Source organism: Myotis davidii, unplaced genomic scaffold (genome assembly GCF_000327345.1).
Source record: "Myotis davidii unplaced genomic scaffold, ASM32734v1 scaffold534, whole genome shotgun sequence".
Lineage (NCBI taxonomy): Eukaryota > Metazoa > Chordata > Mammalia > Chiroptera > Vespertilionidae > Myotis > Myotis davidii.
In genome coordinates this window covers 3584674-3599587 of record NW_006286678.1, presented here as the reverse complement: position 1 = coordinate 3599587, position 14914 = coordinate 3584674, and the positions used below count along the sequence as shown (strand labels likewise).

The 14914-nt window shown below is 44.4% G+C and overlaps 1 protein-coding gene across 1 annotated transcript in view; it reads left to right on the top strand.

Moving 5' to 3' along the window:
• The first annotated feature begins 3240 nt into the window (after window positions 1-3240).
• ALDH1B1 (aldehyde dehydrogenase 1 family member B1) overlaps window positions 3241-14914 on the top strand; it is a 52255-nt gene continuing 40581 nt past the window's right edge. The window contains 1 exon segment of the mRNA XM_006758455.2: window positions 3241-3312. The gene's annotated coding sequence lies outside the window, so the exon portion shown is untranslated.

Genomic DNA, 14914 nt, shown 5'->3' with positions numbered 1-14914 from the left:
CCTCCCTCCTTCTCTCCCTCCCTCTCTCCCTCGCTCATTCCCTCCCTTTCCTTTTTTCTTTCTTTCTCTCTTTGGAAAAAAGAAGCTTAACAAATTTCAGAAATATTCCTGCTCAAGAATTGCCCAAGGCATCTGGACCTTTTAAAAAAGTTATTACACTTTCGATAAACAGGATGTACTTAAAATGTTTAAAAATGAGATTCCATCTTAAGATCGGGGACTCATTAAATAGTCTTTAAGCTCATTTCTGTATTATGATATTTTTAACCAAGGTAAATTTCTAAGTTTAGTTGTATTATTTCCATATGTTTCTCCATAATTACATACACTTGATGCTTTCAAAAGCCCTAGTAAATCTCACTGAAGGTATTTGTCCCTTTTGCTTTCTGAGTGTAGCCCATTCTCGGCAAACATTTAACAAACCCTGACTGTGTGTCCGACCTTGCACAAGTGTGCGGGTATGGAGGAGAATAAGGCGAGGCCGCCACCTCCAAGAGGCTCACATGCTAAAGGTAGGCGGACAGGTGAATAAAGAGAGGAACCAGGTATCCCGGCTCCTGATACAAGGGTGAGGGGGTGCAAAAGGAGGCAGGTGACTCCCAGGGAGCAGGAGTCCGTGAGGCAGGCAGGAAGGGAGCAGAGATCCGTGCGGAGCTTGGCCTGAACCTTGAAACAGCAGGAGTCGGGAAAGGGCAGCTCGGGCTGCAGGAGCAAGAGGATGGAAGGCTCGGTGAGATGGAAGAAGAACGTTGTATGTCTGGGGAACAGCATGTGGTGCCTTCACGGGACTGGAGCACAGGGCCCAGGGACAGGGAAGGGGACAAGGATGAGGAGACCCAGCCACTGATGTCACACAAGTGTCACACACTGACACTTGGTTGCAGAACTCAGATTCTCCAGCCCTTCTGCCTCTTCAGCAAATCCGAAAGCCTTGATCAGCCTGCACCCACTCCCCTGTGATCTGCACCCACAGGGGCCCCCAAGGAGCAGACCATTAGGGGGTTCATCACTAAGCCCCTGCTTGACTTGGCAGATCTAATGCAGCCCCAGGCTCCCAGGCGGTGAACGCAGCCCTCACAGGGCCTAGCTCCTCTCTGGGCTTCAGCGACCGTGTCTGGACAGGGCAGGGCTGGACGCGCCTCTCTCCGAGCCTTCTCAGCTGAGTCTCAGCTCCAGGATCCAAAAGGCAAAGCAAAACAAAAGCTCTACCCGCTGTGAGCCGAGCAGGCGGCCAGCCTGCCAGCCAGCTGCCCGACCTGGCATCGGTGGCTTGTCCCACACCAGTAGTTGGCACTGGCCAGGAGGAGGGTTTGGGAAGAGGCTCTGGCAGACTGGCATGCCTGGCCTCCCAGATGACTTCCCAGCCCATGTGCCAGTGGGAAACCAACAGAGGGGGGTGGCCAGGGTGGGCAGCCTGGGAGGCAGAGCAGGTGGCCCCCGAACAGCAGGTTTGGGCAAGTCATGTCTGGGTGCTGTTCTGGGGGCTATTGGGCTGCGGGAGCCAAAGGGAAGGCAGGCATGAATGTGTTCAAAGAGGGTCAGGGGTTGGGGGTGCTGGGTCAGGCAGGCTCTGCAGAGGCCAGGGATTGCGGTCTGCAGACTGGACACACACAGGACATCTGAGGCCATAGCCAGTCCCCAAGTCAGAAGCCAAGCCCTGCATGTGGAGGGAAGACCGGCCCACCACATAGCTGAGAAGGGCGTGGGGTCAGAAAGCTCACCCCCTGAGGATGGGAGTGTGTGTGGAAAAGACAAGCCCTGAATGAGAAGGGCAGGGATCTAGGGTCACACCTGCCATTGATTCCCTGAGTGAACTTGGGCTTGTTCCCCCTCCTCTCTGGGCCTCAGTTTCCTTGGCAACATGATGGGGGTGACCGTTACCTGTTTCGCCTTACCCAGAGGAGTCTGTGAGAAGACAGATCATGAGTGAGATAACAGATATGAAAGATGTCAACAGTTAAGGCGGGAGCCCCTCCAGCGCTTGACCTCACCGACTCCCTGCCTGTGGCCACTTCACAATCTCTATGTGACAGGAATCAGTGGTGGCAGTGCTGTGGGTGAGGGATGTGGCAGTGGTGGCCTGTCTTGAAGCTTCACTTCCACTTACAAGGAAAAATTGTGAAAATCTTTTAAACTGGGCAATAAAGATTACTGGAAGTCCTTCTAGTAACTTCTAGATAATTCTTATCTGGCCCTTTTAGATAACCCTTTCTTACAGGTTATCTGTTCCTTGGTTATTGTAGAGCTATCTTGCAGCTTTATAAATAGTAGAAGACTGGTAATGCCTTGATTCCCATCCACGGAAATTCAAATGAATTTTGTCCATTGGAATGGCAATGATTATTGCTCTGTGGATATTGACTACTTTTGTATTTATTTCAACATTCCTGAAGGCCCACATGTGCAGTTCTGTGGATCCCCCATTAATGAATGAGTTAAACACAGTACCTGACATGTTCTTTTTATATCCATTGTATTAGTTTTCTGTTGTGTAACAGTTTGCCACAAATGTATCAGCTCAAAGCAGGACCCATTTATGGGCACACAGTCCTGTAGGTCAGACATCTGAGCATACACAGCAAGGCTGGGTTCTCTGCTCAGGGTCAGCCAGGCTGCATTCCTTTCTGGAGGCTCTGGGGGAAGACTTCACTTCTGAGCTCATTCAGGTTGTTGACCAAATTCCACTCTTTGAGGCTGTAAGACTGAGATCCCTGCTTTCTCTCTTGCTGTCAGCTGGGGACCCGTCAGCAGCTGGAGGCCACCTCTGTGGGTTGGTAGTTCACAGCACAGCAGTCTGCTTTCTTCCAGGCCAGCAGGAGCAGGTCTCACTGGTTTCTTCCTCTGTGACCACCCAGAGAAAATGCTCTGCCTTTAAAGGGATAACCTGCTGGAGTCAGGACCACCCTGCAAATCCCCTTTAGCCATATAATATAAAACAATCCCAAGAGTGGTACTGTATTTATAGGTCCTATCCACATTCAAAGGAGAGGGATTATACAAGGGTGAGGGTCATCCTAGAATTCTGGCTACCACAAATGATTTTACCTAACAGAAAATACTTGGACTCAATCTATAGAAACCAAAAGACCACCAAAGAATAGGAACAGGCTGGTGGCGATGATGAGGGTGCCAACACTCTCCTCTGCCGCTTGGTACTGCCACTGACCCAAGCCCTGACCCACTTGAAGGCCAGCTTGACGGTAAAGTTGACTTTGATTTTCTGTCTCCCTATTTAGGCTAGGAACTCCTCCCAAACCGGAACCTCGTCCTACTCAGATCTCACCTAATCTGGAGCCCTTACAGCAAACCCTGGTGAGTAGGTTGATTCTCTCTTCTGTTTATTTTAATTCAAAATACCCACTAACACACACACAATCTCTTAGGTCTAAGGGGTAGGATACTGTGGAGAAAGAAACTCAGAGAGGCTCCAGCAATGAACATCACGTTGGTCAAATGGACACTAGGGAACCTCAGGGCCACCAGAGACCAGAAGATGGGATGGAGGTGGTTCTGATTCCCATTAGTTGTGAGGGTTTAGCTTCAGGTGGGCAGAGAATAAGATGGAATCGCTGAGTCCTCCATTTGGTCTGTCTCCAGGGCCTCTGCCTCATCCTCCTCTATGGAGAGAAACTTCATAAACCCAGAACATCACCAGCTTTTCCCCCAACCCCAACCCCAGATAGCTCATTCCATCTTTGTCTCTGTGCTTTAGCACATACTGTTCCCTTTGCCTGGCGTTTTCATGGGGCCTAACCTCCACAAAGGAACTTCTTCTTTTCATTCTTTATCACTCAACTCAAGTATCAGGTCTTCTGACAACTGTATTCCTGGAATGTTTCTCACCTTCTCACGGGCTATTTCCATATTGTTTGTTTTAAATGTATATTGAGGATGGACTCATCTAAAGGCTTACCTTGCTAACTCCCTGCTCCCTACAAAGGAAAATGTCACCAGAATGTGTGAAAATAAAAATCTAAGGCAAAACATTAAAAAAAAAACACAAAAAAACCCCACCTCAGGTCTTCTGGGAAAACTTCCTCAGAGGCATCAGAACAGTGGAAAGAACATGGGCTTTGAAGTTAGTTAGAATATTGCTTCTCCCCCTTCCAAGCTGTAGTGTAAGCTCTCGGAGCCTTTGTTTCCTCATCTATGAAACGAACACAATGCAGTATTTGATGATAAAGACAGTCTCAGTGACTGAGTGCACCATCATTATAATATTTATAATTGTGTGCTTGCCACATTCGTGCTGGACAGCATGCTCAGTGCTTTATATGCATTCTTCATTTAATCTCCCCAACAATTCCATAAGGAAAGTTCTGTTATCCCACTTTGCATATTAGGAAACTGAGGTTGAGAGAGATTGGACCCAGTCTTATCTGTCCCAAAGCTTGTGCTCTTGATCATTATGACACACTGCCTCTTAGAAGGCACTCAAGAAATTATTTCCTTTCCCTTTTCTCTTCCCCACCAGGCTCACCTCTGGACTATTAAAGCTGCTCACTCCTCCCTCGGTGTCCTCATAGCCCTGGTACACCCAGTGCCTCTGTAATACCAGGGAAGACACCGGATTCATTTCCCCCAGGTGTTTGTAGCTTCACCATGGGGTCTGGCAGAGAGCGGGATAGAGCACCTGTTACTCAGGTGAATTAATAAACCATCTTGAGTCTTTTTAGGAAGTGACCAGGGTATGATTTATATAATAAAATGTTTATAAGCCATAAATAAAGAGAGAAGACTGCCCTTTCCACTCCATTCCCCTTCCCTCTTATCTCAGCTGAGCGATAGGCCCCGCAGGAGCCCAGCAGCAGAGAGATAAACACATCAAGGCCCGTTCCAGCTTCACACCAGACCCTGGAATTTAATTTCACTCATACAGACATCAGTGTTGTCACCCTTGGGGCCTCCCAGAGAAGCCTCACCGAACAGCTGGTAACAGTGTGATGGTTCGCCTTCACACCTCCGATTGAATCGCCAGGGAATCGCACAAAGGCAGGGCCCTGGCGACCATTCCACAGGAAGACTCCAGACTCCCTGACCCCTGTCGGACTAGCAGCAGCCCCCGAGATCACCCAGTGACCCTTTTGTTTTTCAAGTAGCCAAACTGAGGCCAAGGGATTTCCTCAAAGTCCCACGGCTTTCCCAAGTTTTGTGAAGCAGTAGTGAGGACGTAAACAGCTGGAGCATTTCAGCGCGTGGGTGTGCAGCTCTGGCACAGACGGTCTGCCCTTCCTCCCTCCCCACGTGCCCTCAATGCGGCGCCGCCAGCGAGGGGCAGGCCCAGGGTAGCTATTGTGGTTAAAGAGGGTCATCGGGCATGCGGTTCACATGAGATCCAGGTTATCATGTGAACTCCCCACTTTGTTATTTTAATATGAAATTCTGACTTTTTGTATTAAGCCGTGACTATTTTTATATTAAACGATGACTCTTCCATATTAAACTCTGATTCTGAAAACAGATAATTCGGTGACAAGGCAGCTTTTGATATGAAACAAATACGGAACCTATTTCTCGTGATCTTTTTAATAATTTTCTATTATCTGCTGAATTTGACCCTGAGCATATTTCCACCTATTGATTGAAATCACACTTTCTAACTGATTCACCGTGCATTTTGGTTTCGCGGGCCAATTTACCTTAGAGCTTTTCCCTCATCCTCAGTGTTAGAATTAAATTTTCTGTGCTTGCCTATTTTATAGCACGCTGAACTCTGTCGATTCCATAAAATTTTAAAGCGTGTTTATTTATTGAGCACTTACCATAGCCAAGGCTGGGGAGGTGAGTGATTTCTGGCTAGGGATCTACAGATTTGCAGAAGAGGCAGCCTCTGCCCTGAGGAAGTCGTGATTAACTAGAGAGTAAAATCATTAGCAGATCATTAAAAACCATGTGGTGAAAAAAATAAGGCCAGAAATCACGAGAGAAAGGCCAAACTGCATAAATATTTAAAATTTCTGAGGCAAAAGGCATCATAAATAAAAATAAAGTACAAATAACAAGTTGAGGAAAAATATTTTCAACATTTATTACACACTAAAAGGTTAATAGTGTGCATGGATAAAGAACTTCCTACGACTCAATAAAAAGGAAAACAACCCAATAGTGAATGTGCAGGAGACTTGAACTAGACATTCATTTTAAAAGAAATAGAGAAACTTGGTGTTCAAACTAACAAAATATAGATTAAAACAGCAAAAACATATTTTCACCTATGAGATTGGCAAAACATTTCAAGATTGATCATGCTTAGTGCTAGGGAGTTGGTAGGGAAATATATACCCACTGGGAAGCAGGTAAATTGAGAAAACAATTTAAAAGCAGTCTGGCAGCATCCATCCAAGATTAAAGTGTGAGTATCCATTGACCCAGACAGTCCACTTCTAGAAATTTATTCCGCAGATTTTCTCACTCAGATGCACAAAGATGCTTATCCAAAGTGGTCCACTGCAGCTGCTTCTTCAAGTGGGAAATTTAAAACATTTTATATGTCCATTAGGTTTGTTAAATGAATTAAAGTATAGTCATAAAATGAAATGTTATGCACATATTAAAATAGAATTCATATGAAAAGACATCATAATATATTAAGTGACAGAAGCAAGAAACTGGACAATATATATAACATATTCACAATTGTGCAAACATCTAAGACATAAATTTACATATGCCTATAGCTTGTGTGCACTTACAAGGTCTGAAAGGATGTATACGATTGCAGGGATTGCCTTCAGGGAACTGGGATCCTGAGTGACGTTTAAGATTTACTATACACCCTTCTTTTTGTTTGGATTATTTATGATTAGAAAAACTACAGAAATGTAAAAGAATATACTCCAGTTCTTCTTGCTGATTCCTGTTCTCCGAGCCTCTTCCCAAACACCGTTTGACTTGCAGTGTTGATTTGCCACACAAAGACCTGTGGACACTGGGCTAAGGTCCACTTGAAGACTCCTAGTTTTCCACTTGAGTGACCAGTTGGTTCTGACAGCCCCACAAAGACAGGACCGCAGGAAGAAGAGTGTATTTGCGGAGGAAGTGAGGATAAGGAGTATAGCTTTAGGCATGTTGGGTGTGAGGTGCCTGGGGACCCTGATGGAAATGGCCAACATACAGTCTAGGGAAGAGCTCTTGCAAGTCCTTGCTTGTAGGTGACAGTGGGTCGCTGACACTGAGAGGTTATAGAGCGAGAGGAGAAGGTGCCCCTGGATGGGGCACTTTAGAGCCACGCTGGCCATCTTTCTGTCCCTTCAATTCACCAAACTTACCTCTGCCTTAGAAATTATATAAATTTATATGTAAATTATATAAATTGAGACTTTATATATTTCTTATTAGTTGTTCCTTTTATCATGTAATGACCATCTTGATTCTTAATAATCCTTTGGGCACTAATGCCTATTTGCCCAAATATCTATACTGCTTTTGTTTTGGTCAATATTTGCCGAGAATATATAGCATAGAGCTTTTGATAAGAATTTTAATTTGAGAATTTCTATTCTTTCATCAGAAACTTTGGTCTATTTATATAGTTGTCATTATAAACTTTCTTGGATTTAGTTATTTATCTCTTAGTGCTTTATATTTATTATGCTTTTTAAAAACCTTCTGTCCGTGTAATTGAATCTTTTTTTTTATTGTATGCTTCCCCTCTACTCATTAAGAGATGATACATCCTGTCTCTGTGTTTGATTTTTAATATGCATATTGGGTAGTATCAAGTTAATTCCTATCTACACTTTCTTCCCCCCAAATTCAGGACCTTAGCACACCTTGAATTTTATCATACCTCCCCTATCTTATTATTGCCCAGTATTTTAGTTCACACCTAATTTTTATATCTTTCAGATTATTAGTATTTTATACATTCAATATATATTTATTTTTAACCATGTTTACTATTTCTTTCCTCCACATAGCTCCTTACATTCTACTTTTCCTTTCTGAGCTCGAATCTCTTTTTCCTAAAGTACATCCTAGTATATTTCTTTCAGAGAGTATCTGTTAGTGGTAAACTCTCTGAGCATTTGTCTGAAAATGATTTTATTTCAACCACTCTTAAAGTTTAATTAATTTTAGTTTAAATTTTTTTTTTGAGTGGAAGAGTGAATTACAGAATTCTAGGGTGATAATTATTTTTCATTGTCTTGTGAATTTGATTATTGCTGCTGAGAAGTCTGCCGTCCTCTACTTATCATTTCCAAGAAGTCTCTAAAGATCTTCTCTTTGTATTTGATCTTCTATAGTTTCACTTTGATATATTTAGGATTTTAAAGACTCTTGTTTGGTACTGGTTGTGCTCACTGAATCTGACAATTCTTGCTTTTCATCAATTCTGGAATATTCTAGTTATTACTTTGAGATTTCATGTCTTTGATCACTTATCAAATATTCTTAGCCAATCTTTTAACAGTGCCTCTCCCAATTCCTCTCAGTTCTAACCTTACAATGTGCCTAGTAAATGTATGTTGGAGCTTTTCTATCTTCTCAACTTCTATTTTATAGTTCCAGTGTCTTTGATTGACAGAGTAGCATTCAAGGTAGTAGCCTCAGCTTTATCTACCATTTCACTAATTCTCCTCATAATCTTTAATAGTCCATCCACTGAGTTTTAAATTTGAAATAATTATATTTTAATGTCTAAAAGTTCCACTTGATTCTTTAAAAAATATGGCTATCTATATTGTTTTGTTTTATTTGTCTTCAGTATTTTAATATTTTTATTATTATAAAATATTGTATGACCTTATTCAAATTTTCAATTTTCTGAAGCCCTTGCTGGTCTAATTCTGCTTTTTGTTGTGCTGCCTGCCTCTCATTCATTGAGGATTATTACTTTTTTAAAAAATTTTGCATCATAAGCTTATCTGTGGATTTCCTCTGTGGGAATTAAGAGCAGAGGCCCAGACAAACAAGTGAGTGGGATTTTTCTTGTCCACCTTCATCAAGGCTTTGACCCTTTTAGGTGGGAAGGGAGGACTTACTAATACAGTTCTAATTCCCCACCTCGTCTGGGATCTAGCCCTAATTTTCCGTCTCCAAGTGGAACAGTAGGGTCACCTGAGCCCATGGTTGAACTTGCCCCTCTTTTCCTCATCCTCCAAACCCCCATTACATCGACCAAAGGAATGTACTATGGGGAACAGTCAGTATGAGGGCTGACCATCCACAGAGCTGGCACTTGCCCGAAGTTTGAGACATTTATGTGAGAGAGAGTGTAACAGGGAAGGCTAACGGGAGTGGGCGCCACTGTACGGAACAAAATCTCATCTAAAGCGTAAGGGTCCTCTAAGTGTCTCGCCGACCTCCTCAAACTTAAAGCTCTCAAGGAGAGAAAAGGCTACGTCAAAGAAGAGGAGTTGAAATCTCAATCCTGCTAGCGCCTCTGGCGGTCGACTGGTGCCAGGACTTTGGTGGCCAGGGCACTGGAAGCCCGCATTTGGCCCAGTGGGCTCAGCAAACAAAGTGGGTGTGCTCCCTCCTTAGCCTCTAAGGAGGGCAGGTGTGCAAGTTAGGGTGCCTGTATTTCAGGCCCCACAACAAATCAGAAACGATTTGTTGTCATGTCGCTCCTTTTGACCGTTCCTCTCAAATCCCGTGGAAACTCTATCCTGGAAAGCTAAATAGACAGCAAATCCAATTTTTTCCCTTCTTTGCTTATCTGGAACTTAAAGATTTAACTGAAGAGTCATACAATCTGTGATCAAACCCATCCTGCTCCAAAACCCTGAACAAAACTTAACTTCCCATCTGTTAGGATGAACAAACAGAGAAAAATAATCAGATATGAAAAGAGATTCAATAGTTTAAAAAAAGAAAAGAGAGAGACTGTATTGGAGGAATTATGAGAAATTGAAGGAAACTTTGATAAAATTCTAATTTGCATTTTCAGGTATATTCAGGAAGACAATATACTTATAAAAAATTGGTCTGAAATAATACAAGCTTGTTTTTGAATGAGAAGCATAATTGCTGAATAAAACGGTAAGAGAGTCAGTGAAAGTCAGATTGGACACTGTAGAAAATTGGATGAGCAAATTGTATGTAATATGTGCTTGATACATTCTCCTAGAACCCAGAGAATATAAATAAAGCCTGATTAAGATATAGTGAAAAGATAAGAGTTGTGGAAGAAAGAAATAGGGTCTATTATACTTCTACAAATAATAGAAATTCTCGAAGGAGAGTGTGACAGATTATTAAAAATGGCCTCCAGTCATTCATGCCTCTCTGTGTCTTCACCCCTCCTCAATGTGACCTTGACACTCCTATCAGGAGATGGAGTCTGTTCCCCCACCCCTTGGCCTTGTGATTCACTTTGACCAACTGAATGTAGTGGAAGTGGCATTCTGTGACTTCCTGGCTTAGGCCTTGTAACTTCCACTTTAACCCTTGAAACCTGAGACCAGCAAGTTGTGAAGAAGCCCTGTCTGGTCTACTGGAGGATGAGAGACCAAGTGGAAGACAATCAAGGCACCTAGCCAACAGGCAGCACCACTGCCAGGCACGTCAGGGAGGCCGTCCTGGACCCTCCAGCCCCGGTTGAGCTGTTAGATGATTGCAGCCACACAAATGAGTGATTAAAAACATTTTTTAAAAAATACTTAGGTTAAGATATTAAAAGTGCTGCAGAAGAAGCCTTCGGATTGCCAGTCCACAGAATTGTAAGCAATAATAAATCATGAGGGTTTTGAGCCCCTAAGTTTTAAGCCATTAAGTTTTAGGGGTGGTCTATTATACAACAGGAACAGAAGAAGAGTCATGAAAGAAATAATCATGTGCAGGGGTGTTCAGAGTCCTCTTTTCCCCCCAACTGAAGTTTCTTTGGTGCATACCAGTCCATCACCAGCATGAAGAGGTCAGTTCCTGGTCCCTAAATCACATAATGCCCAGAGATACTGTTATTGTGGGGCACCCCTGGCTGTGACCAGTGGCGTGGGGACAGCACTAACTTGGTGGCTTGGTTTTGGTAGGTCATCTCAGAAATACAGGGGACACCTGATTACCTCTGATTCCCATATAGACAGAGTGTCATCTTTGGAGTCCAGACCAGTCTGTACTCCAACCCATCCAATGATTATACAACACTGGGGCTGTGGGTCAAGCTGTGCTAAGTGGGGATCAGCTCCCTAGCGAGTACCTCGAGATGTGAATGGGCTGAGTCCTCTATTCTGATTACTGCACAGGGCAGGCCACCCATAACTTGCCACTTTCTGTGTTTACGGGAACCAACAACTGGGGGCTGCAACCGGGGTTAGGAGGGGGCTCAAAGGGATGCTCAAATCTGATGACCCTCCTGCTCTCAGACACAAAGGCCTAGTGCCCACCCATCCAGGTGATGGGTTATAATGTTTCAGTGGTGTTGGGAGGGGGACTTTTGCACAAAGAATTTCCTTGCCTTGAAGAGAAGTCAACCTTCTGAGGGGGATGAAGGTGACTCTGTGTCACCTCTTTCTTAGGTTGGGGGAGTTTAATTTTGACAGTGATACCTGCTATACTAGATAAAAACTGGGTCCCTGATACCACTCTCTGCCCTACCAGCCTTGAACTACCCCCTCTATATTTTAATGTGAAAGAAAAATACAGGATGGAGCAGAAGTAGGTTTACAGTTGTGGGTATGCAGAACAGAGTTTATTCGTGTATTATTGTACTATTTTCCAGATGAACAACTGTAACCCTCCTTTTGTCCCACCCTGTATATGCTATTGCAGGATCTTTGTTATTTGCAGCCAAATCTAATCCTAACGATACCCAACTCAGGTAGGGGGGAGACCATCAATCTACAGAAAAAGGTGCTGCGGAGAAGATGTCCAGGAAGCACAAGCAATCGCTGTTAGAGTGGCCCAGGCTCTCCCTTCCTGCCTTGGCCGTTAGGAACCTCAGCCGCCTGGCGGTGTCCACTCTCCCTGCTGTCCTCCCCTCATTCTGTGACGTCCTCCTTCTTCAGGCTTTCAGTTCAAGAAACCTAATTCATTTTCTTGAATTCAGCTTTTGCTCAACCTTATTTTACCCCAGAAACCTCCTTTCTCCCTGCAGGATACCCATTAACGTCCCACAGGGAAAGCTGTATGGGGAAAAGTTGGGTTAGATAAACAATGGCTAAAGCAGTAGCCATGACCTTGGAAACTGCCTGGGGTGAACATGTGCTTTAGCAGCATCGCTTCTGGGTATACAGTCACCCACCACCCATGTGCAGGAGTCCATCCTGGGTGCAGGTGGTACCTGGATCACGATGTCCCAGCAGGCTAAGGCGGGACCATGACCTCCCTCATTTTAGACCCAATATGCCGATGTCTACAGAGACGATCCATTTCCTTTGTGTTTTTCACGGAGAGGTTGGGGACAGCTCTGAATCTGTTTTGGGTGGGGTCAGCAATCCTTTAAACCCCCCAAAAGAGTAAGGCTCCCTGTTGGAGGCTCCCATGGGTTCAAACCTGCCTTCAGCCCACTGATCAAAGACAGGATGAGAATGAAAACAGGAGACATCCATGGAATCCCAGGAAGAGAAGCTCTCCATGGTCTTGGCCAGGTCGAAGCCAGAGTTCCTGTGGATTGTAACCCCCTCCAAGTCCCCGAGAAATGTGAGCCCTGCTTTTGAGTCACATGACCGAGCAGGCTGTTGCTGACTATAACTGATGGGCACAAGCCGATTCCTGTGGGACTGCTGAAGTCTGGGGGACCTGTCCTGCAGGGTGTTTGGGAGGAAGGCTCCAGTTTTGTTTTTCTTGGATCGCTGGCTGACTATCCTCTACAGATTGATAGGCCGGGGGCTGCCAACGAGACGGGCTGAGGACAGAGTGAAGGAAAGAGATCCCTGAGGCCCATCTGTGGGGAGAATCCCTTTTCCTTCTGCCACAAAGATAGGCAGCAGCAGGCACCTCCTGCTGTTCCTTCAAATCCAACCTCTTTTTCCTGCTGCCTCCTCCCCGCAAATATCCAGATCGTCTGAGGTCCATCTCAGACACAGAATAGACTGGCCCTAAAAGAAGTAGATTTGTGCCCTAGAGCTGCCTTTTATGCCCATGAGCCCCTTTGACTCCCTGGACCACAGAGAACATGGGCTATGCAATGAGTGAGAGAACCGTGTGAGTACACGTTAGGGAACATATATCATATGTATACATTGATGCCCTCCCTTCCTTGCTTCCAGCTTTTTCTGATTCTTTCCATGTAAACTTTTCTACCTCCAAGTCTTTTCCTTAAATAAGACTTGACTTACAAGAAAGTGGGGTTTTCTCACCCTTGCTGGCGTGGGTATAAGGCTTTGAACCCGAAACTAAACAAACATAAAGGAAGTCACAATGGACAGTTTAGGATAGATTTTAATTGAATCAAGAAGTTGACCCTTAGGGGATAATCTTCATGAAATATGTTCTCAAAGGAGATTGAGGTCTTTTTGTTTGTTTTATTTGTGTTTTCCCATGAACATGTTTCCATCCTAATTCTGTGAAAGATTATCCTGGACCAAGTGCAATTCATTCTACCTTCACTGTGGGGATTTTCAGAGCAAAGAGGTATCAAATCCTAGACTGGACTGACTTTATATCTATTATACTGCAAAAGGAGAGAGGGAGTGAGGAAGAAAAGGAGGGGGGAAAGGAAGAAGATGGAGAGAGAGAGAGAGAGGAAGAGAGAGAGAGAGAGAGAGAGGGAGAAGAATGCCATAGACAATGAGTGGGGAGGGCTGAGAGGAGAACGGGAGCTTGGTTTTCAGGTCTGTCCTAAACCTCTCCGATTTGTTCATAGAAGTCAGAGCTAGCCCTGGTTGAAAACTGAAGGTGGACCCTCATTAACTACAATCAGTGTAACTGTAGGCTCTGAGGCTTCAGCATACTGGTTGGCAGAGCAGCGGCTATGCTGCTGGAGGGAGCTCAAAGCTCGTTGCTTTCTTCCCTTTTCTCGGTAATAAAACCCAGAAACTGACATGGGCAGACTTCAGCATTCCTGTGCACAGGACACTGGCTGTTCTCCCAGCACAGTCATATTCCTTAAATGCCAAAGGGACCCGGGACCCCTGGAGTCAACCCTCCGAGGCTCTCCTGCTGCCATAGAAGATACAATCTACCCCTTGAGGACTGTTCCCTCAGCACTCCACTGCAGAACCCTGAGGGGAGTGGGTGTCTTCTCAGCCCAACCCTTCATCAGGAACACCCCCCCTCCCCCCGCCAAGCCTAAGTGCAGCCAAGTCCCTGACCCAGCCATGCGGGGGGCAGGGGAGCACATCTGCTCACTCCTGACCCTAATATAGGTTGGAAGTCCAGGCGCTTAGACCCAGGTCATTTAATGTGCAATACGCATTGGCATAGTAAAGGTTCGGAGAAGTCCTGCAGCGAAATAATACATTTAACTTGTTTAACTCCATGCTTTTCATGCTTGAATAACTCCTGAACTTTTCTCATGGATGCCCATTATCTCACTGAGTAAGTAGAGTCCCCCCAAATGCTTGCAAACTATGCCATGGAGGCATTCACAGCCATGTCCAGCCCCTTTGGAGGATTCAGCTTTGGGTCCACAAAACCTAGCACAGGACCTGGAAAAGAGTATTTGTGGAGTGAATAAGTGAGTAAATTAATGAAACCATGCCATTTTTAGCCCGGGCTGATCTGGGAATATAGCTGTGTGCCAAACACTTTTTTTTCCAGGGCAGTTAAGCCGTGGCCAATGCATAGCTTGGTTAAGACCAAATATATGTGTGTGTGTGTGTATATATATATATATACATAAGGAGAAAATGAGCTGCTTCTGAATATAAACTTAGGGAGACATTCTTATAAATGGTGCCATGGGAATATAAACAATGACTAGTATTTTTTGCAAAATTTGGAGACTGTTGGTAAATCTCTAAATGTCTTTGAATTATAAAATAATATGGCACACAATTTTTGAGAAAAAAAAGTCATTGTCTTCAATGTT